General features: G+C 41.0%; 1 protein-coding gene across 1 annotated transcript in view; it reads left to right on the top strand.

Annotated features, from left to right (window-relative positions):
- Window positions 1-23,446, top strand: part of LOC104143560 (glypican-5) — a 397,244-nt gene that overhangs the window by 218,272 nt on the left and 155,526 nt on the right. The window lies entirely within an intron of this gene.

Genomic DNA, 23,446 nt, shown 5'->3' with positions numbered 1-23,446 from the left:
GCCAGCTTTCCTGCTGCCCACGGCAGTGGGGCGGGCAGCCAGCACAGGGTCCCAGGGCGAGGGGGCGCCTCTCGTCCTCCCCCAGCTCCAGCTCTGTGGCAGGCTGCCGCAGGCCCAGCCGCCTCACCTACCCGTGCCTCGCGTTAACTGTGCAAAGGCAGAAAATGCATTTCCCTCCCCCAACTCCCAAATCCTCACAATATTTTAAGCAGAAGGCTGCCCCAAAGACAGCCTGTAACGGATGGGAAGTCTCATACCCTCATGGTGACTGCTCGCAATGCTATTGTAATGCCTCCTGCGAACTCCTGCTGAACGCGGCTCCCTTTTGTGGGAGGCACTGCACAGAATGACTGTCCAGGCCTCTCAGCAACTGGTTTGAGTAGGATTTTGTGCTGTTGGAAAGAGGAAGAAAGCCCAAAGGAAGGATCAGAAGGGACGAAGGTAGCGCCAGTGGGAAGCTGAAGTGAGGAGAAGGCCCAGGAAAGGGGGAGGAGAGTGCTTGTACCACGGGGAGGGCAATGCCCAAGAGAAAAATTGCTGAGTCCCCCGCAAGTGGTGACGTTTTGGGAGTCTGAAGGTAACTCGGCAGCAGCTTTCTCTTGCTCTTATGATTTAAACTTTTACCTGGCCCCATACAGGATTTTTTCCCTTCCCAGGCTCAGCGTGACTGGCAAACAAGGTATGGCGCATAACTGCGACATCACGAAGGGGTTTTTTCTTCTGCTGGGTTCTGGGCCAAGAGGGGGGCACCTTATCAGGTTCTTGTTCTTGCTGCAAATCTCTACTAGCTTTTGTATACATAGGTCTGCAGTGTCATATATGAAGCTCTAAGTATGTGACCACCTTTGGAGAGCTGATGTTTCAGATTAGATGTGCAATGTATAAATCCTGCACACTTACCAAACTTCTTGAAAGTCCTAGTTGTTAGGACATCTTCTAACTGTTTTTGCAATATCTTATCTCCATGCTGACCACATTACCTGAAGACTGGGTGTGCTTAAGAATTTCAGCTGGTTGTGATCCTTGCTGGAAACAACATGTGGGAACAAAGAAATGGTCAAGCTTCAGTTAATTGTTCACCACTAAGGACAAGAAACTCTGACTGTGTCCCAGCGAAAAGAGAAGAGAAGATGGCAAAATCGATCGGGTTTAGCGAGTGCCCTCCTGAAATCAATGCGAGTCTGGCCGTTGATTTTTACAGGAGCAGAGTCAGGCTAAAGTTAAATGATTTTGAAAAATCGCAACAAACATATGTCACAAGGAAAAGGAAAACAGCGCTTTCATTGTAAATAGGGTCCTAATAGAAATTGTTTTCTTTTGCTAGGAATGGAGGATGGAAAAGGTGAATGAAAGGGAGCCCGATTACTGTGAATACATGATGGAATTCAGTTGCCAAGATTAATGGTTAATTTTACAACATCGCTTTGTTGCTCTCCCACAGAATGTGTTGCCTTAGGCATAGTCTGTGCACAGTTCAGGCTTGAAGCATAGATGTATTAATAACTGCTGAAGCATGGAGCCAAGGTCTTTATCTGGTACACTTTGGCATCACTCCATGGACTTTTGAGACAGGCAGCAGTTGAAAAGCCCATGCTGGCATGCGTCTGTCCATGTAAGGACACAGAAATGTTCTTAATATTGAAACATTGCTTAGAAAACTGGGAATAAAAGCTCATGATGTGTTACTGTTTCAACAGTGACTGGGATGACTCAGGCAAATAAAGACGGGTTAGTTTGATGATAATTGCAGGCACAGTTATAGAGAGGGTCTTATGGGACACAATTAATAAGGAACCAAAAGGTGGTAACATAATTAATTCCAGGCAACACTGGTTTATGGACAGGAGAGCTTGTCAAACCAATTCGATGCTTGCGTTTTTATTGGAATTCACAAGTTTGGTAAAGGCAGCTCTGTTAATGCACTTAGACTTGACATTTGACAAAGTGCCAATTGACATTCTGATTAAAAATATGTAGGACTGTATTAAAGCAGCACTGCCCATGGCCACTGGATTAAAAATGCCTAGGAGATCACATAAAAATAATTGGAAATGAGGAATACTCATCTGATGAGGCTGCTTAATTTGGAAAAGAGGAATACTTATCTGATGAAACTGCTTAATTTGTACTCGTTCCACAGGGATCTGTATTCAGCCGAGTGCAAGTCAGTATCTGTGTCTGGGAAGAAAATATAAAACCATTATCGTAGAAGAGGACAGAAAAATTGGTGTAGTCATTAAAAATAAAGGCTGTTTTGAACACTAGTTACATTTTGCAGATTGGCTGCCTGTTTAACATGTAATAGAGAATTCTGAGATGTAGGAGTGATAAAAATTTACAGATGTGTTTATAGATATAAGTACTAGCCCTAGATAAACAGATTTGCTAAATATTGATTTATCTGCTGAGTTGGGAAAGGAACTACATTTCCATTGTCTCTATCTCACTATGTCTCTCTCTCTCTAACCTGTCAGGGAGACGGTTTGTGTTGGTAATTGCTATACAGTTTTTATTGTAGACATATCTACACTGGAAAAACAGAATTTGTCAGTTAGAGCGTGTTTCTAATCTCAGAAATGACTATATGGGAATGGACCCGTGAATGGGGAATTACTCATACAAAGTTTGTCTTGTCTGTGGGCTTTGGTGATAAAAATGTATACATATTACCTTTGCTGGTACTGCTCCAAGCTGGAGTCTGTTTCCATGTGTACTGCTGGAATTGGTTTCTGAAGTTGCCGGTCACTAATACCTGTGCAAATACAAGGAAGGCAGTGGCTTTCCTCAGGTGTCACTGAGAACAGAGCCTACCTAATCTTTGCAGAACCGGTGATGGAGGAAAAACCCCAGTCTGCTCTGTGCTCCACATGTTTATAAATCTTGTTATGTTATCTTTTTGCTTTGTACACTGAGAGCGAGAGCCTTTGCTATGGGGCAAAGGAGGACAGCAAACATGAACAAGCAGGTGTATGGAAGCACTTTGCAGAGCAGAGCTATGCTTAAAGGACCAAAAAAAAAAAAAATCAGGCTATAGGCTTTTACAAATACATGTTTCTTTCGTATTTCAGTACAAATTCCAATTTTTAAAAGTTTTAAAGAATCTCATGTTTTAAAGCTTGCGAAGCCTGAGAAGCTGGACTGTGTCTTACAGTTTCACAACTTCAAATGCTTTTTTGAATAACAGGTATACTCTAAAGTCTTCAAACTCCTGATCCTGTCCCACTCTAATTTCCCTTTGGCTCTAAGGGGAGCACTGTGGGCACACTATCATATTTCTGGGTGGGAGGACAGTTCTCAATAAGTTTTTGAGATTTAGTTATCACATTTTGTGTGTGCGTTAATTTGATTTTTGAGCAGTGTCGTTTTCAGGAGGGGTTTTTTTTGCACATGGTTTATAAGCCAAACTCAGTTACAGGCATAGATCTTCTTTCTCTATTTCAAATAGGCAACTTCACTTTGTTTAGAAATGTTTCCCTGTTACTGAAATGGGTTGTCATTCTTGGAGCGCTCAGACATCAGCCTTAGCATAGTAAACTTAATGCAGCCAAACTGCCTTTTCCTTATGAGTTTATAGGTCATGTATTACTTCAGATTAAAAAGTAAGTCTGGAACAAGGAGGTTAGAATGAGTGGCCCCAAACCCTGGCCTTGGGGCAGTCTAATTTTTTGTCTACTTAATTATCATCTGTGTTATTCTCTGTTTTCAAAACATGAGACCGTTATTCTAATGCTAGAGATGATGACGTTTGATTTTCAGAGACAGTTCTCACGTTAGACTCTCGGCTGCGGTTTATGTCACATTTCCCTGTGTGTTGATGGGAAAAAAAGCAATATTCTTTGAAAAACATGTCACAAAAGGTGTAATAGTCGAAACAAATGAAACCGTGAAGACAGTGATTTTAGATGCCACTGTTCTGTGTGTAGTATGCATCATGGACTAAAATGCAGTTGCATTTTGATGGAGGTTGTCACTAAGTTTTAGTTCATGCTCCTGTGTATTGAGCCCTTAGGTTTTCTTAATCTTTTTCTTCAGTTAGGTGCTACTTTGAATTGATATATATAATATTACACATTTGTGCTGAGATGGGCCAGCTGGTGGCTGTCCAGTGTCAGGCAGCCTATTTGCATCTGCTGACCAAAAAAAAAATCACATCCTCAGGCTAACATAGGAAAAAATTATTCTGTTCGTAATGTAGTTATATGACACAAGAGGGAGCTCAAGGTTCAAATTGCTGCTGAATATTCATAGCATTTGTATGGAACATCTCACTAGCCAGACTGTTTTAAACCGTTCAGTGCATTAGATTCAAGTATAAAATAATGTTTTCCTAGAATATGGTAGTTTAAACACTGGTGTAATGGAACTAAAGCTTCTCTCTTTTTTTCCCCCCCCAGTATAGAAAAGGTACAAACAGGCTTTTTCCTCTGTGCTGACTTAATATATAGCAATTCACAAGGATTTTTTTGATGAACTTATTCAGATATAAAAATGATACGCACAGAGTTGCTATCTGCACTGAGTGCAGTTGCATAGCTTTTGAGAGTCTGTAGGAGAAGATCACTCCATAAGCTTTGGTAGACAAATGAGCTTCAGCAGTAATTTTATGCCACTTAGCTTTTAATGGTAGTGCTGGTACTAATCACTCTTCAGCAATGGATGTGGTGTTATTATTTGAAATTATATTAAAATGGAAGTGCAATTCCTGTAGGATTACTTCTGTGACTGGCATGTCAAATGAGCATGTTGAAATGACAGAAAATTACTGCATCTGCTTTTAAATCGGAACTGAAAATTCTTGAGCTTCTCTCCTACCGAAAATCAGAATTTAACAGAAGTACCATCAGGATCTTCACTGGTCTGCTCCACTCATTTGCAGCGTGTTAAAATAACACCTGTGTGTTTGCAGTGATATATATGTGATGGTGGTGGGAATGTTACAAGAGCGTGGGGGAGCAGAGCCAGACCCCATCCCCATCCCTCTCAGAATAGGTTAGGCAATTTGGAAGTTGTATGGGTGCTCTGTCGTAAAAGCTAGCAGTGGCTTTTTATTTATATTTTGCCCAGCTTCCAGATCTATTTGTGATCAGAAGTTATCAGAAATGATAGCTTCCCCAGAAAAACATAGTAGCGCACTGCGTTCATTTAAAAATATCAGCAAGGTCAGGAGTGTGGTAGATAATTGTGGCTGTATGTGCAACTTCAGTTAAAGGCTCTGTATCTCTTTTTGGTGTCTGTGTGCAACTCCTAAGATGACATGCTAGCCCTTTGAAACCTTGGATCTGCCTTATGAGATCTCTTTCTTTGGGTAAGAAATGCCTTCTCTGTCACATTTTAGGGAAGGCCAGTGGAAAATAACACCATCAAAATAGAATGTAAATGGAATTTACATACTTGAGGCTACAAGCTGGCAACCATGGTTCAGAAAAATACCTTTTGTTCAGCATATGGTGGAAAAAAATTCTTTTCCTCCTTTGAAGCATCAGAAGTTAGGCTGTTGCCAGAGACAGGAATTCAGGGCTAAACGTGCTGGTGAGCTGATCTTCTCTGGCAATTCCAGTGTGCCTCCTGCATTTAGGAAAAATTATAAACGAGACAGATTAGAGCTGCTGGAAACTAACTCTGTAAAGCTGCAAGAATAATGTAAGCAACTTACCCCTCCTCCTTCCAGAGCAAAGCACAAGATGGGTAAAGGGTGGCTCTGTTTCTATATTATTTGGATATAACTGTGCCATTGCATTTCCATCTTCCTTTATATTTGATGGCTAACTGAATAGATTTTAAGAATCTGTAGGAAAAAAAAAGACTTTACCACCTAGTTATAAAAATAAAAATTTGGGGCAATTTATGGCACATTGGGGGTCCAGTCCTCATTAAATAATGAGGATGCCAATAAAGGCTTTTCATTTCCACTCCTACAAGCATACAGCTGTGCGATTAATCACTTCCTTCATGTTGAAGATAGAGCACTCTTATTCCGGAGGTCCATCATCGAGAGTCCCGATTCCTCTTGGGGACAGGGGATTTGTGCTGCCCCGGGGTCTTTGCAGGGCTCCGTGGTCCCTGGGCACAGAAGCTTTCATTCTCTTCCTGCAGAAGCTCTGGCAGCGAATCCTGGACCTGCTCCATGCAGCATTGGCCAGGCTCAGCATTTGTCCCTCGTGGGCTGGTGCGAAAGGTGAGGCAAGGAACGGTTCAGTGCCCTGCGAGACCTTGGAACTTCATTTACAGATCAGCTTTCTCAGCCTGCACGTATTACATGTTATTACGATAACTATTCTGACTGGCTTGAAGGAAGCAGAGAGCAGGTTTTCAGCAAGGCAAGTGGAGACAGGTTTTATGAACAGAAGATATTTGCTGTGCAACAAAAAAAATGCCTGCATGGAGCAGGTACAGATGGCTAGAGACTGGCCTGGACTCCAGGTGTGGCTTTGAGGCAGATCCCTGTCCTGGTTATTAACATTTTGCCTTCCACCAGGTGCTCCATGGTTGAGAGGCTGTCCCCGCTGTGCTATCCGTGTGTCTCACAGGCACTGTTTTTTTCCCATCTCTCCTTCCCAGGTGTGAGACCCATTCTACTAGGGGCTGCTTCTTCCACTTCATTCATTTGCAAAACTATTTTTAATAGTGACAAGGAATTGCCCACTTGCCCCGCTAACCCAGGGGTCCCTGAAAACAATGTTTTCTTCCTGATCTTTTTTCTCCTTTGATAGATTCAAACATTTGTAGCAGAGGGAGAGAACAAGAAATTTCATACTATGGGATTTTCACTCCCTCCTAAGACCTCCCCATGCTGAGTAAAGTAATAGAAGCAGCATGGGAAATTTGTAAAAATTCTGAATCTTTCTGTGAAAATTCACACTCCCTCCTCTCCAACCCAGTCTGCAGCAAGGCTTGTCCTGCAGCTGCTTCTCCACGCACATGGTGCGCTCAGGGCAGGACTGACCAGCGTAGGCATACTGTGCTACCTCATAGGGGTCGGGGCTGGAGCATTCAGCAGAAAGTCTGCACTGCGCTGCTGCCAGGAGGCAGCTAAGAGCAGCCTGTCCCGAGTGTGGCAGTCCTCTCAGGCTATTTTATGTTAAAAATTGGAGCAGCTCAGAATCAGGCAACGATATGTCTCAGAAACACAGCGCAGACCTCTCCTTGGTTCCTGATTAACCTGCTCTATAAGCCATGAGCCTACATTGTAACATAAAGTCTTACAGCTTCTGAGTATGGTAACTTCATCAATAGCTTTTACTTGATTACTGCACTAATGGATTTTATGTATCTCTAACTGCTCACTAAGAAAGGCTCTCCTCCTGCAAGCAGTATGCTTGTGGAGCTTGAAATCCATGAGTAGCCCCCCCCCCCCCCCCCCCCCCCCCAATTTGTGCAGTTCCAAGCACAACTGATTTCATGACTAAGGTCTAAAGCTTCCAATCTGCAGTCCAGTGCGCTAGTGTGGAAACCTGCCCCTCTGCAGAGGACAGGCGGCTTCATCAAGGGGAAAGAGGGTCGGCTGGGAACCAGCCTGTGAACCAAAGAGGGGGATCAAGATGTGGCTGCACGTGGGCAAGGAATTGCGGTCTGCTCTGTTCATGGCTCGAGCTCAGACGTTGGAGAGTTCCTCTTGATTTATGGCTTGTAAACAGGATAGACATCTGCACCCTGATAGTGTGAATACCCCGTTTTGTCTTTCACAAATGATTCTTAGTTCTGTTTCTACAGGTTCCAGACTTGTCCATTTTAGAGCAGTGACATTAAGCAACATGGCTTTGATTGCCTAACAAATCTGGACTGGCCTAAGCTAATCATCTGATAATTTCTAATAGCTCTATGTCTTTCCTTTTCATGTGGGTCGTATGTTGCTCTTTTCCAGGTGAAAACTAATAAAAAATTGATTAAATGTTTTTTCCCTAAGCAATTTGCTGTGTTTGCACCATTTGCCTGAAGGAGAGCTGTCATTGGGATTTCAGAGATGCTTTGAGAAATAGATTAGAGATTGTTATTGTGAGAATAAGTATCTACATGGAGGCTATTAATTTTTGATAATAATTTCTCTCATACCAAAGTAAGAGCCAGCTAGGAGCTTGTAGGTGTATGTAAAAGTATAGAGATGTGATGGAATATTTTGTACACCTCCGGAATGAGTGGACTTTTTTAGTTTGAACACTAAAACAAAACATCAGGGGAAAGAATTCACTTTTGGCCAAATTAATTTAGAATTTTTTCAGCCATTTTTTTTCCTGAGGAAAAGAAAGGTCATTCATTCCAAAATGCAAGCCATAAATAACCTCCCCACACATGCAAACTCCTCTGTGATTAATTTTGAACTTATTTAAAAATTTTTTCTCATTAATCGTTCTTTAAAGATGCAATTTCAAAACAGAAGATTGAAGTGTTCAGTAAATGTCCAAAGAAAGTATTTTGGTATTTCTGATAGGAAACACTGAATTTCGAGACAGTATAATGTAACAGAATTTGACCTGTAGCTTTCCTAACTGGTTGCTTTGGTAAAATTTACTGTGGACTGGTACAAATTGCTAGACATGATTCATCCTTCCCTTGTGCCTCATGCCTTAGTCCAGTGTAACTTTCAAAGTACATGGATTTGTGCATAAAGTTATTTCTCTTTCCCCTGCAAATCAGAGCAGAATAGATTCAGATATCATTTCTTATTCAGGTTTAAGAGAAAGTCTTTAACCAGAGAAAACCATTTAATTAATGATGACAAGTTATGAGACTCTTCAGCGTCAGCTGTTGTCTAGAGAAAGTATTGTTGAGTTCACTGTCACATGAAGGCCTTGTACAGGATAATGTTAGCGGTTGAGATTTTTTCCAGCCACATATTCTTCAGGTCTGAATATTGACTGTGCATGTCGTGATCTTTGCTGTAGGTTTTCTAGCTATCTTAAATTTTGTGTGATCGAAAGCTTATTGCAAGCTATGAAAAAGCTTTCAAGGGTTTGAAGTCTAGCCCTAGTACGGTAGCTTTCTTTCATAAAATAAGAGCATGCTAGAAGGTGGGAGAAGGAGTCAGAGACCATGGTCCTTCGCTGTTAGGCTAGGAGACTGCATGAAAGGGGTGACTGATCCAGGCCTGCCACCTGCTGATGCAGAGCAGTACTGCAAAAGCCCTCCCAGATGCTGACGGGCTGCTCAGCAAGAACATGCAGCCTTTTGCCTGGGGCCAGCCTGCCCTATGATATTGAATCTCCTGGCTGCTGCAGAGTGATACATGCCATGATATGGCCCTGGGCCCTTCAGAGGCCTTGAGGAAAGCAATGGTCTGCTTGTGGCTGGATGTGTACAATTCCTTTGCCCCAGTATTGGCTGCCTTTTGGTCCTTGGTGGTGTGCTTGACCTATAAAAGTGGAAAGGTCATGACAAAGAAAGATATCTATATTCCCCTCCCTATGCTTTGCTGCTGCAAATGTGATCAGGAGTTGCCAGACTGGTTTCCGCTCATAGGAAAGAAGGAACTAAGGGCAGGGCCTGGTCAGGGAGTGGTGCGCAACCCTGTCCATGCCTTCATCTGGATCTAGAGCAAGGCAATCAGGATAAAGCATGAGTGCACTGTGAAAGCCCCTGAGTTCCTGCATGTCTTAAGCTTTCATGGTATTTATGCACTGTGAAGTTTCATAACACAAATCTATGTCTCTACCAGTAAGGCAGAAAAGGAAGCGTCAGAGATGACTGCCTGTCCCCGTAGTCATTTGACTTCTTGCTACTAATTCCTCTCCCTCTGCAATAGCTAGAGGCTGAGTTAGGGACACCTTACTTGAGAGCCAGAAAGTAGGGTTTATATGTGACACCTTCACCACAGGTCATTTCCACTGCGGCCACAGCCACCCAGTCACTCCTTTCTCCTGCTGAGCAGTCTCCCCTTAAGCCTATGCCATAATTAAAACCATTCAGTGCCCTGAACGAAACAGACTGCGCTAAAAGGTGCCAGCCTTCCTCACGATCTGTCTGCCTGAAACTTCCCGTGCAAGAACGCTCTCTCAGACATTGCTTGCTTCTGTCCACAAGGAAGCATTCACGTGGGCTGCTAAATAACCATTTAGCTCTGTAAACACTCAGATGTAGAAGAATTTGAGCTCATGACCTCAGAATGAACAGTTGCCCATCACCAGCTTCTTTGTGCTGTTTTTGCCATTTTTTGTTCAAAATAGAAAGTAAGTATCCAACAGTGATAGCTATATAGACTTGCCAAGTTTTTTTGCATACTGAAAACCAGCTCTGACATTTGTTTGCAGGCTGTTTTCAGTGACTAATGCCTGTTTCACTTGCCATCAGAGTCACAGAAGTACCAAAGTCCACCCCATCTCTTTGTAATGTTCTTCAGGATACCTCAGAGATGAATGATGCTATAGACAACTGAAGCCTATTCAGATCCTATTGTAAATGTTGAAATGTCACATGCTTCCTTTTTTTAAAAAAATCGTTACATCATTTATTCTTCCATCTATTATTTGCTTTTTCCTTCGTCCTTGCCATTAATCATCATAATATTTTTAGCACATAGATAACAAGTGGTGCTTTGTAGCTGATGGCTGTACCACAACAAACTGTCTGCTATTCTCTCTTTCCTTTTGTCTTGTGTTCAAAATGACTTTAGTTCTCTGTGTTCTATAGTATTGTACACATCTTTAAAAATATATGTATAGATTTCCTGTCTTTTTTTGCTGATTTTAGCAGGAAAACAGAGTCAGTCCTCTGGTTGTTTTTTGTCTTGATGTTTGTAGACCTTTCCTTATGGCTGAGCACAGGCAGGTACATATTTCTCTTGCTGAGTGGTGTCACCTCCAGCCTGGGAGGTGTGCAAGAGCTCTCTGCTCCTCAAGAAAGGCTTGAAAAAAATCACAGTTCAGGGCAGCCATTTTGCTTGAGGAGAGAGCTCTATGTCTGCTTGACCCATAGCAACAACTTGAAGCCATCAGCTCCTGTTTTAACCTAGGTGGTCACCCACAAGCTCTGAAGTGCTTTGTATTGTACCATAAATGCATGCAAAATAACGTGGTCACCTTCAAGACCTGAAGTACTTTGTACTGTGCCTTAAATGCATAGAAAAATGGCGTGCTGCTTAATAGGTCCAGACTTTTGCCTTACTATGAGGAGTTGTGCTTATGCTGTGCAATTAAGGGCTCATGCATGTTTGCTAGGGAGCATTCATCAAAAAGCACCTTGCTAAATATTCCAGTAGGTGAGTGAGGATTCATCCTGCCTTGGACTTGCCAGCCTAGCACGCAGGCATGTCTTGACCTTGTTCAAGTCTGCCCAGCCTGATGCTGGGGGTACAGGGATGGAGAATTCATCTCAGTTCTTCCAAGGTACATAGAGGCCTAGGAGATCCAAGAAGAAAGTCAGAGCGTGCTCCTGCTCCCAGAGAGAGGTATTGCAGCAAATTAATTGGTGACAGGCTGGAATCTTTTCTGTGTGTTATCTGAGAGGGTAGAAGAGGCACCTGTTTATTCGCATTGTTACAACCCACGGAGGACGAGGTATCGCAAGGAAGAAGGATGCAGTGGGTGGGTGATTGTGGGAGATCAGCATTCAATTCCTTGCTTATTAGTATCTTCTAGGTATGAGCCTAAGTTGCTTTGGCCCAAATGGTCAATGAGAACCAGATGAAATTGGGACCTTTTAGGATCACTGCTTTAGGCTCTGTAACTTCATTCCCTACAGGTAAATTGAAGATAGTAGCAGTTCCTTACTAAACAGATTATTTTTGATAATGTCTGTGTGGAAAAACGTCAGGCAATACTTGGGCATTATGCAGATGAGGGCTTTGTGAGTCCCTGTAATAACTGCAGCTTCAGTTACTTGCTTGAGTACGTTTTAGTTGCACTCTCTGTTGCATTTAGCATAATGCCTTGTTAGGGTTAATTTTTTTCTGTTTTGCATTGTTCAGTCTGTTTACTTATTGCCTTGCACGTGTGCACATCTTCCAGCTAAAATTGAAAAGTGGGCACATAGGCGCATGATTCTGTGCTTAAATGCGTACTTGCAATGGGAAGGTAATTTGAGTTTACCTGGTTTTGGTGGGTCAAACGATCTGCTTTGTATTCATTTACTTGGGAATTGCCGTCAGAGTACTTTTTTCACTATATCTAACAGAAAGGTGTTAGAGCTCTCATGTCGATGTAAGAGAAGGGAATCTATGCAACAGAAATCAAAATTCTGAGAAAAGATGCCACTAACTCTTAAATATGTAAGAAGTGATTACTCAGAAAGACTCCTCACTTAATACCATCCAACTAAGGAGTGACTATCAAAAACCAGCTCCTGCTTAAAGGCATATTGAGCTGCATTTTTTCATGACAGAAGCCGTTGTGCCACTTGTGTTTCAAGAGGAGAGCATTTATTCTACAGCAGGGAATAAAGATTTCCTGTCCCTATTATTCTTCATAGATATTCTTCCACGCAGTATTTTGTGGAATTTGTGTTTGTGTTTAAATAACGAGATTTCTCCCTAATAATTTGGTCCTTTATGTAGTTAGGCCTGCAGTGAAGTTATGTTGAATCTGTGACACTGTTTGTTTGTCTCTGGCAGCAGAGTATAAAATCATGAACTCAAGGATTGTGACTTTACTGAAAAATCAAGTAGGAGAGAAACTAAATTGTGGAAGTGAACAGTTTTAACCAGAGATAAGTCTTCATCGATATTAGCAGAAGAATTGAACAGTCTAGGTCAGGTAAATTGATTTTTGCATAAATATTCTCTTTCTCGAATTTGTGATGACATGAAAATCTTTTTAGGTTTGACCTCTCTTCTAGTACAGTTATATTTTTGAAACACACCAGCTACTCACCCAGGGAAAGCAATGCTTTGTATTTGTATTTAACTATAAAAGCATGAGTTGAGGCAGCTCAGGCTTTTCAGCCTTGACCTGGGTCAACACTTCTCTTAGAGGAGTGATAAGGCACTTAGATCTCCATAACTAGATCATACTTGCCATCTACTAAGACTGGCCTTTTCTGCAGTGTTTTCCTTTCCAGACTGATAAAAATAATAGGTTTTTCTGGTACCGAACTACTGCCTTGAACTTTAGTTAGATACGAACTAGCAACAAATTACAACTGCTGCCTATCTAAACTGTATCCAAACCATGAAGCGCTGAAAAAGTCCATGTTCAAAGCTTACCTCCTCACATACTAGTATGGCAGAGGCTTTGGTGCATCTGCAAGGATTTCTGGCAATAAGGGTGTCTAGTGGATAACTGTAACTAAGCTAAGCCTGATCCAGCGCCCATAGATATCAACCAGTGACAGCAGGATATGCTAAGTGCATTTTGGCTGTTGGTGTTTTACTGTTAGGGGAACAATAAATGTTGATTGCCTTGGTCTCTGCCAATTAGGCAGCAGCAAAAGGAAGGAGCTGGATGAAATCTATAAATCTGCTGGTGAGCTGAATAGATAGCTATTATAGCTTCTCCAGTAAACTACTGCTTCCTCTATAAGGACTACAACTTCTGTTCTTTGAATGATGAATTCAGCTGTCTTCCCGGTGAAAAAGCAAAGGGGAAGGAGTTTCAAGAACTCTTGAGTTGTGAGATTTGGAAGCGTTAGTGTCTAATCTTTTTCTATACAACTTTAAGGCCTCCTGTTGGCTTATATGAAATTCACAGACTTAGTGACAAAAACTTTGATCCTAGAAATACAGATGGATTGGAACTGTATGCCTCACACCCTTGCAGATGAGAAAAGGTTAACAAATCTATTACTTTTCCATCTGTGGCTGAAGAACCAAACAGCTGGTATAGGATATTAAGGCCTGGGCAGAAAGTGAAAGCAGTAGCGCAGGTAAGAGTTCCCTTGTCTTGCTCTGCACACATACCTTGGAAAAACTGTATAAGGGAATGAGGTTAAATGTGTGTGCGTTAGTGCATGCTTAGAATACATGCTGGAGAGACATCCCTAAGTAGGCAAAATAGCCGGGAGAAGTGACAGGGAGTCCGAAAGAGCAGGTCTTAACTGCCTTTAAAAGGGTCTCTGAAGTTCTGAGCTTGGAGGAGAGAGTGGGCCTAGACTACCCAAATACCTCCTCACAGGAGGCGGGAAGGGAACGGGCTCCCATCGGGGATGGGTTTGAAGGCAGTTGCAAAGGTTACTAGACCTTGAGTTTTGTTTAGTGCCTTTGCCACTTCAGCAAGGACGAATCCCCTGTGATGACAGAGGTGCTCGTATGTCGAGGCTAGCCATAAAGATTACTTCTTTTTTGCTTTCACTGGTACGGAAAAGGGCTGTGCTGGTTTAAAACCAAAACACCTTCCCTTTAGTGATGACATGTCTGGTCTACTCTCTGCATCCTTCCACTACAGAGCATCAGCTGTGGCAGTTGCCACTGGCTTTGTCAGCATTGCAGTAGAAGCAGCCATTGAGAGAGATGTGAAAGTAGGTAGTGAGTTATCTCCAAATGTACCCTGAGAAGGTATTTCAAGGTGGCATGGAAGAGAAGAGTAGGGTTAAGAATGAAGTAAGTAAAACTGGACTGATGTTGGCATAATCAGTAGGGTAGATAAAGGGACACAGAAGCAGAAAAGTGTGGGGATCACGGTGGTGAAAACCATTAAAATGCAGACAAGAAACTGGAACTTGCTGAAAAAGAAGCAGTGAATTCAACAGCAGTCATGCTACGCTACTAGGCTGAACAGTAGTTTTGTAGGTTGGCACTTACAGGCACGTGCAGTACTTGCTAAGTGCTAACGCCATAGGAGCTGTAGACAGCAGTAAGAATGACAGGGGTGCAGAAGCTGGAGGGCTTAAGCCAAGACTTGAGGTCAGAGTTTGGTCCCTGACTTGAATTCATACAGAGCCACAGTTCATATATTCATTATTGTCAGCCATTCATTAATCTTCCATGTGTATTTCAGTGTTTTTGGTGAAACTGACTTCTGAGGGAAGCTGGAATTTTGACCTCTTAACATTGATGTCTTTTTGTGATGTTCTGTTTTTCTTTGCTTTTAATGAGCCATAGCCAAGGACTTCTCTCTGTGACATATGTCTGTTGTGGTACAAATTAGGACATTCTTCATTCTGCTTCCTAAAAAATTCTGTGCTGGGATCATCTTGGTCATCTATCAAGCCTAATTTTTAAGTAACAGCAATCCGGGTTTCCATAAAGAGAGTTGGATCCTTGCCTTCTTGGCCTGCCAAAAGTCCTATCAACCAAATAGGATGAGCTCTTGCTTGATTTTCATGCTCTCTCTACTGCTGTGCAGTTTATTGCTAGTCGTCTTTTTTTTTTTTTTTTTTTCCTGAGAGTTCACATCCTCCCCTCTTCTGAGACTGTATTTTCTTTTATGCTGAGTCAGGCCTGTTTTCTGCTAGTGTTGTCCATCTGTCAAGTTAAAAAGTTAGGCAGTTATAGGTTCCCATTTGTTTTCCGCATCCCCCAGAATAGGCTGCATACTGCCAGCCTCTAAGAGGTGCAGAATCAGATTCCCCGTCAGGATTTAGCTCAGCACTGTTCTCCTGTTTGCACTTGAAAAATGCTCTCTCCTGGTCTAGGAAGTACTGAGAGAAAGGTGTTCCAGATTTGTTTTGCTTTGTCCCCTAGAATGGACACAGATGTTACTTTGATAAGTATATGCTGTTTTGTTTGTTGCCCTGTCCTCTGTCCTATTTCTCAATAATTCATTTAATGGGGAATGGTCTGCATGCTGCCAGTTCCTAGTTAGCTTATCAGCTTTTGGTTTTGTATCATTTTCATTGCTCATTATTTTCACTTTGGGTATAGAATTATCATTTGAGTGCCCTTCAGAGGTTATTCCACTTTAAGCTGAAGAGTCTGCCTATCTGATGTTATTTCAGGCAAATACATTCCTTTCCTCAACATAATAAAGACTGTCCAATTAACTTTTACAAATTTCTTGGGTGCTTTCAGTGCCTTGAAGGTAGTATTAACTTTTCATGAACGTAGGAAAAGAAAGTAGGCCGTTTCACCTACAATCTCTAATAATTTTTTTTTGCAACACTTTTCAAGCATTTTACAGGTATTCTTTGAAGCTCAAGTCAGTACAATTTCAGCATGCTTCTGGAGAAACAGATGAACACGTTTGATTTGTTAAGATCTGTTGCACGTGCATGTGGTAGCTGAGTTATTTTTCGCTGTGATTTTCCAAGTATAGTTTGAATGTCTTCATGGGGTGGCATCATCCAGTCACTTGAAACCTTCCGATAGCTTGTTCTTGTACCTGCAGTCTTAAAACTGTCTTTGTATTCCAGACGGTAGGAGGTCTTTTTAGCCCTATGGAAGTAGAGAAACAAAAATGCTATTTGGCTTTGTGAAATGTTTGGAGTTATCACATGAGCCAATTAGCAAACTGCATTTGTCTCATCATTTCCCATAATTATGAATAAACAAGATCATTTAGAAAACTTTCCCTGAAGCCCATTGGAATAGCTCTGGCAGAGACAGCGTTCACATCGCGTCAGTTCTGCCTCACAAAATCTTTAGGGCAGCTAAACTCATTATGTGCTAGGTTTGAACTTTCTTGTAGTCTGTTGGCAGTCATTTCATCATTTCAGAATGAACTCTTTACATAGGTATTTTTAAACTAATAAATATTTTACTTGGAAGAATATTTTCCCAGTTATGTTCAGCTGATCATTTACAAGACGTGAAATTTTTCCATGTGCAGAAAGGATGTGATTTTCCTGTAATATAGCTGGACTCCACTGACTTCAGAAGTACTCCTGCTCTACGTTGGCCCAAATGACACGTGTTTTCCTTAACTGCAAACAAAACCCCGACCCAAACACACACACACACGCACGCATGCGCCAGTTTTCAGGTTAGCCAAGAGGGAATGACTTCCTGCATGTAAGCGTCTATAAAAAGGTGGAGCTTTAAAGATTTCCCAAAGTGTGCCCTAGCAGTGTATCATTTAGAGAATGTTATCTGTTAGAGAACACCTTGTCGGTGGAATTGAGCTCTTCTTACTGTAGTTCTTATGTAAGTGGAGGCCTAATTGATTCTGCTTTCTATAAATAAGGAATATATCCATTTAAGTTAATGGAGCTAATTGCAGAATGGCCTAAGGTATCACGCCAGCTGAATAAATGTTAACGGTCATGAAATCTTCCAAGATTTAATTCTACAAAGCACTTACACACTGGAATGTTCAAGTTTGGTAAGTAAAATAGATTAAAAGACGGAAGCCGAAATCTGCAAACTTTGTTGTTCTTTTTAACTCTTGGAAGCTGACGTTCTGACAGTAAATTTATCAAGATGTATTTCTTGCTCTTGTTTTTTTTTTTTTTTTTTTAATCAAATGTTTAGTTGGTTGTGGCCACTTACAGTGAAAGGATATATATGACCTCGATAACGGTGTCATGGACTGATAATTCCTTTCTTAGAAACCTCTCAGCCAGGACGCCCAAAGAGTATAATCCAGGTTTTCTGAGCTGTTATAGAAAAGAAATAAAGTATGATACAAAACAGGAGTACAGAACTTGCCAGTTCTCCAAATAATGCTATTGTGGCAATTGCTTGTCGAGGAAGCACAATATATCTGTTGGTCGGTTTTAATGGCAATGGTCTGCAGGAGCTGTGGGGGCGGGGGGGGGACTCACAAGCTGATAATATCATCTTAGGTAGACCAGCCTAGGGATAGCTGAGTAAAAGGAGAATCCTGTGGTGGCTGGCTTTTGCTTCTGGAGAGTTGTGTTTTACACATCAGTACAACTTCAAGCAAAAGACACACTTGCTTTGCTTCCCTGAAGTTATTCATTGAGTCATTTATAAATATAACCAGGCAAGGCATATAAAATTGTTGTGTATGTCGCATGTCTTTCTGTTTATCAGATCAAAGCTGATAATCTTGATTAATTATTTCAAGCACATTCTTCAACCATATAGTCTTCTTGTCACTGCACACTTCTGCGTGCCTTGGATTGGAAGAAAATCATTCCTGGTAGAGCCCTGTGGGTCAAAATGTCACATGTACCGGGGCTGCACCTAAAAGTTACAAGAGAAATGCCCCAAAATTATGAATTTAGAGACACAACAGGCTGGTGTAGATCAGCAGTGGATTCAGATAATTGAATTTCAGGCAAGCCATTCCCAACCCAAGGGTCAAATTATGAATAAATATAAGACAAAAGACACCATCTGGTGAACCATGCCTAATGTAACTGAATTAGTTGTTCAGTGGATCTCAAGCCCAGTTAAATAGCTTATCCATATTTCTCATTGCTTCTTACTAAATGACACATTCAAAGCGCTTCCCTTCCTTCTCCCCCTCTAACCCTTTAACCTCTGAGTCATTTAGTAGTGGTGGGTGTTTTCTGCTCTGACAGTGTGTTGAGTATATTGCTGGAATAAGCAGGCTACTTCATAATTTTTTTAGCCAAATAAGAGCCTGCAGTGAATGGATGACTTTAAAATATATGAGCCTAAAAAGACATCATTTTAATTCATTACAGTTATTATTTGCATAGTGCCATCTACTACTGGGTGGTTTTACAGGCAGCATATATCTCTAGAATAGTTCCCTGTTTAAGAAGTTATACACAAAAATGAAGAAAGGAGAAGTGGATATTAAAATGATCGTTATACAGTCTAGCTTTGTTTCAGTGGTTTTACAGTTTTGTTGGTTGCAAAATCAGTGGCTTGCTTTCTTCAGACTTCTCTCACTTTATAGCAGGCTGCTGGACAGCTGTTAATCTTAGAAGGCTGAGAAGACATTTTTTATAGATGGCCCAGTCTGCAGTTTTTTAATGTGGTTTTCTGAGGGGGGATTGCTATTGTTGTTTTTTTACAGAGTAGTTTATGTATTTGTACAGGAAATAGGAAAATCACATTTTTATACATCTAAGAAATAAATGGATAAATGTGATTCTTAAGAACCAGTAGACTTTCCATCACTAGGAGACTGAACATACGAGTATGTCTTGGGAAGGTGTTGGTATTTTGGCCCTGTTGATCATAGCAGACTTACGCAACCAGTGGCAACAAAAATGATGAAAAAATGCAAGGCAGCCATTAAAAATATTTGTGTTTCAAAATTATTTCTCCAGTGATTTCTAATGCCTAATTATCTCAAAAAGATTGTGGCTAACAAATTTGAGAAACCTCAGCAAGTATACCTCTAGTTCTGCAGTTAGTGTATTTTACTCTTACTTTAACCTGACTGAAGCTCTGAAGGTTATAAGGTTGTAGGGCAAATTATGTCATGAAATGTAATTTCTGTACTGATGAGATGTTTGCAGAAGAGATGTTTACAGAAGTTCATGGATTCCTTTGAGCAGAATGCAAGGCTTAGATTTTCGTATTTGCCTTGTGATGTTAGATGTCTAATTTCTCACACAGATAAGAATTGTGACTTATCTTAAGCAGCTATGTTGGGCCAAATAAGAGAGCAAATAGGACTAAAATTAATGGAATTACATTCAGATGCAGATCAGGTTCAGAACATCCTGAATTTCCAATACAGATTCTTCTGAAACTTTCAGTGCACATGGCGAAGCATATGAAGTTTGGTGTGGTTTCTTGCTCTTTAATCCCTGTGGTGAGTACATATGGTAGAGCTGACTTCATTCGGGAAAAGTACAGACCATTAGCCACCGGATCAAAGCGCTGGGGAGCTTAGCGGCTGTTAGTGGCACAACTCAGAGTAATAGCACCCCGAGGGAAATGGAGTAATGGAAATAGTCTCACAGCTGGAAGTTGATCAATAATACTTGGAAAAACTGCCTATAAGAGCCTTGATCAGACACTTGTATCCAAACTGGTTTCGTCCCCTGTAGGGAAGAGGGAAGGAAATGGTGTGAAAATAGCACCCTACTCACTTGGCTTTTGTGGCTAAATATCATTGCTAGTTAGAACTATCCCTAATGCAGCTCCTGCAGTTGTTTGCCTGGAATTTGAAATACTTTGTTTTGTATGTTGCTTTCAAAGTCTTGAACTATCTACAAAGGTATATTTGTCTTTGAGGGAATCCTGTACCTTAATCCCTTTTCATACTACAAGCTAGAAAGAACGCAGAACGTCAAATAGCATCTGGTTTGAAAGTAATTATTTAGGTTCAAATATATTTTTATCTATATTTATATAGGAAATAAAATGTGTGCCTTCATTTAAAATGCAATCCAGTGCATAAACAGCACCTCACTTTTTATCCTTTTTTAGAGCTGTGATGAACTGTGCCTAAAATAATTGCCACTGTTCTTCTGAAAGACTGTAAAGCTGGGTTTAGGGGAGAGCTTTTATCATTTGTTTTTGTTTGATTTTTTTTTTTTTTTTTTAAGCATTGTATCTTTACCCAAAAGATCAATGGGACAATGTTGGCTTGAGACTTACAGTTCTGAAAGACATGGAGAATTCTGCCTGCACTTGCTGTTCCTTGGGCTCTAATATATAATGTTTACTTCAGGATTGCTCCAGCAGCTACGATATTTTTATACAACTTTCCTGGTCATTAAAACAAGCATTTCTGGGTCTAGTATAAATAAAGTACTGAAGCAGTAGCCAGACTTAACAGTTTTGCATGACGATTTTTCAGTTAAATTGAAGGTTATTAAATAAAGCAAGCCAATTCCTGATCTTGCCTAGTGCACGTTTGCAGTAATTCAGGATCTGATGCCAACAGAAAAAATGTTTTAGGTAGTACAAAGTGGTGAAGTAATCAAATTATCTTTCAGGAAATGTATGTTGTTTATTCCAAAGTATTTGAGGCATGATACAGAGCTAGTAGAACAGTTCACTGTTTACAGGATAGCAGTTTGAGTCGGGTGGATATGAAGCCTTTTTCTGGTACAGTTCTGGCTCCTGGTTGCAATGGACGGCAGGAATTTCTCCTTTCTCACTGACTGCCTGATTATTCTTCAGTTCTCTGCCCTGTCTCCTTCCCTCAAGAGTTGTAGCCTGCCTTCTCTCTTGCAAGAATTCACCACTTTAGCCCATGTGAGTCTTTCTCAGCTCAGTTTTGTTATAGAAATGATCTTTCTGTAAGAACACAAGAGACTAGATGACAGTTACAGTGCCAGCAAGTGGCACCCACGTATACGTAGCAGGGCTTATGAGTTATTAGGAGGAAACCCAGCTTTGTTTTTGCTGTGCTGTGTGAGTCATTTCGCCTCTCTTAGCATCAGCTTTTTAGAGCATTCATTTGGCAAAGAGATTTTGTCTGCATCACCACTACCAGAGGTTAGTAGTTGTTTTTCCAGGCATTGCTGGTCATGCAGCTCACGTTCCAGGCAGCCACCAGGCCAACTCTTATGTCCTGGAGCCTCCCAGAGCAGTTGGATGTAGCTATTTAATGACTGATATACTCAACCTATCCTGGAGCTAGGACGTACAGGATCAATGCACGAGTCACACAATTCGAACATACTTTCTCTAATCTGTGACATTTAGGTAATCCACATTATAAAGTTAATTACAAAAAATTTGGTTAACAGAGTTATCTGAGCATAGTTTATGGATATCTCTGGAGCGTTAAATACTCAGTCCTTAAACACAGATTGAACTGTACACATATGAGAATCCCCCTTATCTCAGTGGACTGTGGACTCATAGAAGATGATCCTATTTTCTTGACACTGTGTGTGGAAAAGAAGGTATGTATTTAGCAGCAGTAATATAAGGACAGTTGAATGAGATGGACTTTCCACGTTTTGTGTCCTTTTGAGGACTCTAAGTATGAATGAGTCTTCTTACCGGCCTGATGGCAAAGCTGTTGTCTCTGAGTTGGTTGTTTTACAAACTCCATGCACTGCTGCAGGTTTCTAATAGAGCTTAGAGGGATTTATGAAGACTTGTGATTCACAGGGAAAAAAAAAATCATTTGCCAGAAAAAATACAACCCAGAAGGGGAGGCAACTTTGAATGTTTTATCATGGTTTATAATGACTTAAGCCTCTAGAGAAATTCTGATAGCAAAAATTCTCCTTCAATGAGGGGTTGAATGGAGAACAGTCAAGAGCAATGAAAAGGAAAACCCTTGCTTTTTGCTGCTGCTGCTGAGTTTCTGATCAGATGTTCAAACAAAGCGTTGCACACAGAATCACTAAACAGACTGGTGAAAGGCCATGAGCTGACCTATTTAATTAGATCGTCCTGTATTGCAACTAAGTGATCTCAAAAAGCTGTGATAAGTGTCCCTATGAATCTACTGCAATAACCATATGTTTTAATATGACAACAGTTAGCATTCAACACGTAGTATGATTTCCAAATAAAGGTAAAGCTAAAGGCAGGTAAGGTGCATCAGCTTTCCTTTACTGAAATAGTAAAGTGCTTTGATATGATCTAGTGCAATCTGGCCTTTTAAATAATATTTAACTTTAGCCTGCTTCTGCATGGGGACATTGGTCCAGCTGTTTGAGTCTGCTTGTGAGATCAGAACCTTACCATCATTTTATATATGCTCTTTGCATAGTGAAGGTCTATGCTGCCAGATTAGTTCATACTTGTATGAATTTCACATCAAAAAAATGAACAACAGTGCCTTTTAAAAGCTCAGTGAACATAAAAATATAAACTCACTGAAAAGATTATCATTTTTTCCACTTCTGAATGCTGTGTGGCTGTGGATATTAGTGAAGGATATGATTTTTCTCAATACTTTGTGCTAAAACATGTTTGTTTTTTTCTTGAGAAGTAACAGTTATTGAGTTTACTGGAAAGATGGACCACGCTCACTTCTTCCTCTTTTTAAACTACACCTTTGACAACAGTATACTGCAGTATGTTTTGCCGTCAGTTTATAAGAAATATGTTGCTGATCCTAAATGAAGTTAAGGTAGGACAAATATATTTTGGAGAGCTAGGTCTCCCCCTACCATAGAAAGAGACAGTAGAATTTTTGGCACTTTTTCCACTTTGAAGCGCTGTCCTTAACTTCGGCCCAACTTGGTTTGCAAGGACGATTTCACTGATGGGAGAACATCTGGGATATTGAAGTATGTAGATGTGCTTAAAGTGATAGTTGTAACAGAACGTTTCTCTTGACGTTTCGGTCCAAAGTAGCACACTCTATTACTACCTGAGTTTACAAAGATGCAGACGTGGCATCTTAGTAGATGCCATGCATGCGTAGGCAGGTGTCAGAGTCTAGGAGAGTTCATTTTGGGAATAGCGTTTTCTTCAGCGCATAACTGGGTCGTGCAAACATCCATGTTCCACTTTTTGACAAAGGAGTGCCAGACTAGTGAGAGTGATTGCCCATAATGTCCAAAAGCATGACCTGCCAGAAAAGTTTGCTGTATATCTCTCTGGGATTTGCAATATGTTAAGGATGGGTTGCACTTAGCTTGTGTGCACAGATCCACTCTAGCCAACGTGCAGCAATTTGAATGCTTTCAGAAAGCACTGGCTTCACCATGCATTCACTGCTGACTTCTCCTCTTCAAGTATGGTAAAGCCTGATACAGCAGGTGCTGCTTTACAGTATGCCTAGGCAGCCTGGTTATAAACTGCTGATCTTGGAAGAGAAGACTCTCTCATTTTTTGATA

Source organism: Struthio camelus, chromosome 9, assembly GCF_040807025.1.
Source record: "Struthio camelus isolate bStrCam1 chromosome 9, bStrCam1.hap1, whole genome shotgun sequence".
In the NCBI taxonomy this organism is placed as follows: Eukaryota; Metazoa; Chordata; class Aves; order Struthioniformes; family Struthionidae; genus Struthio; species Struthio camelus.
Note: the sequence above shows the minus strand (reverse complement) of the source record. Positions and strands in the feature narration are given on the sequence as shown.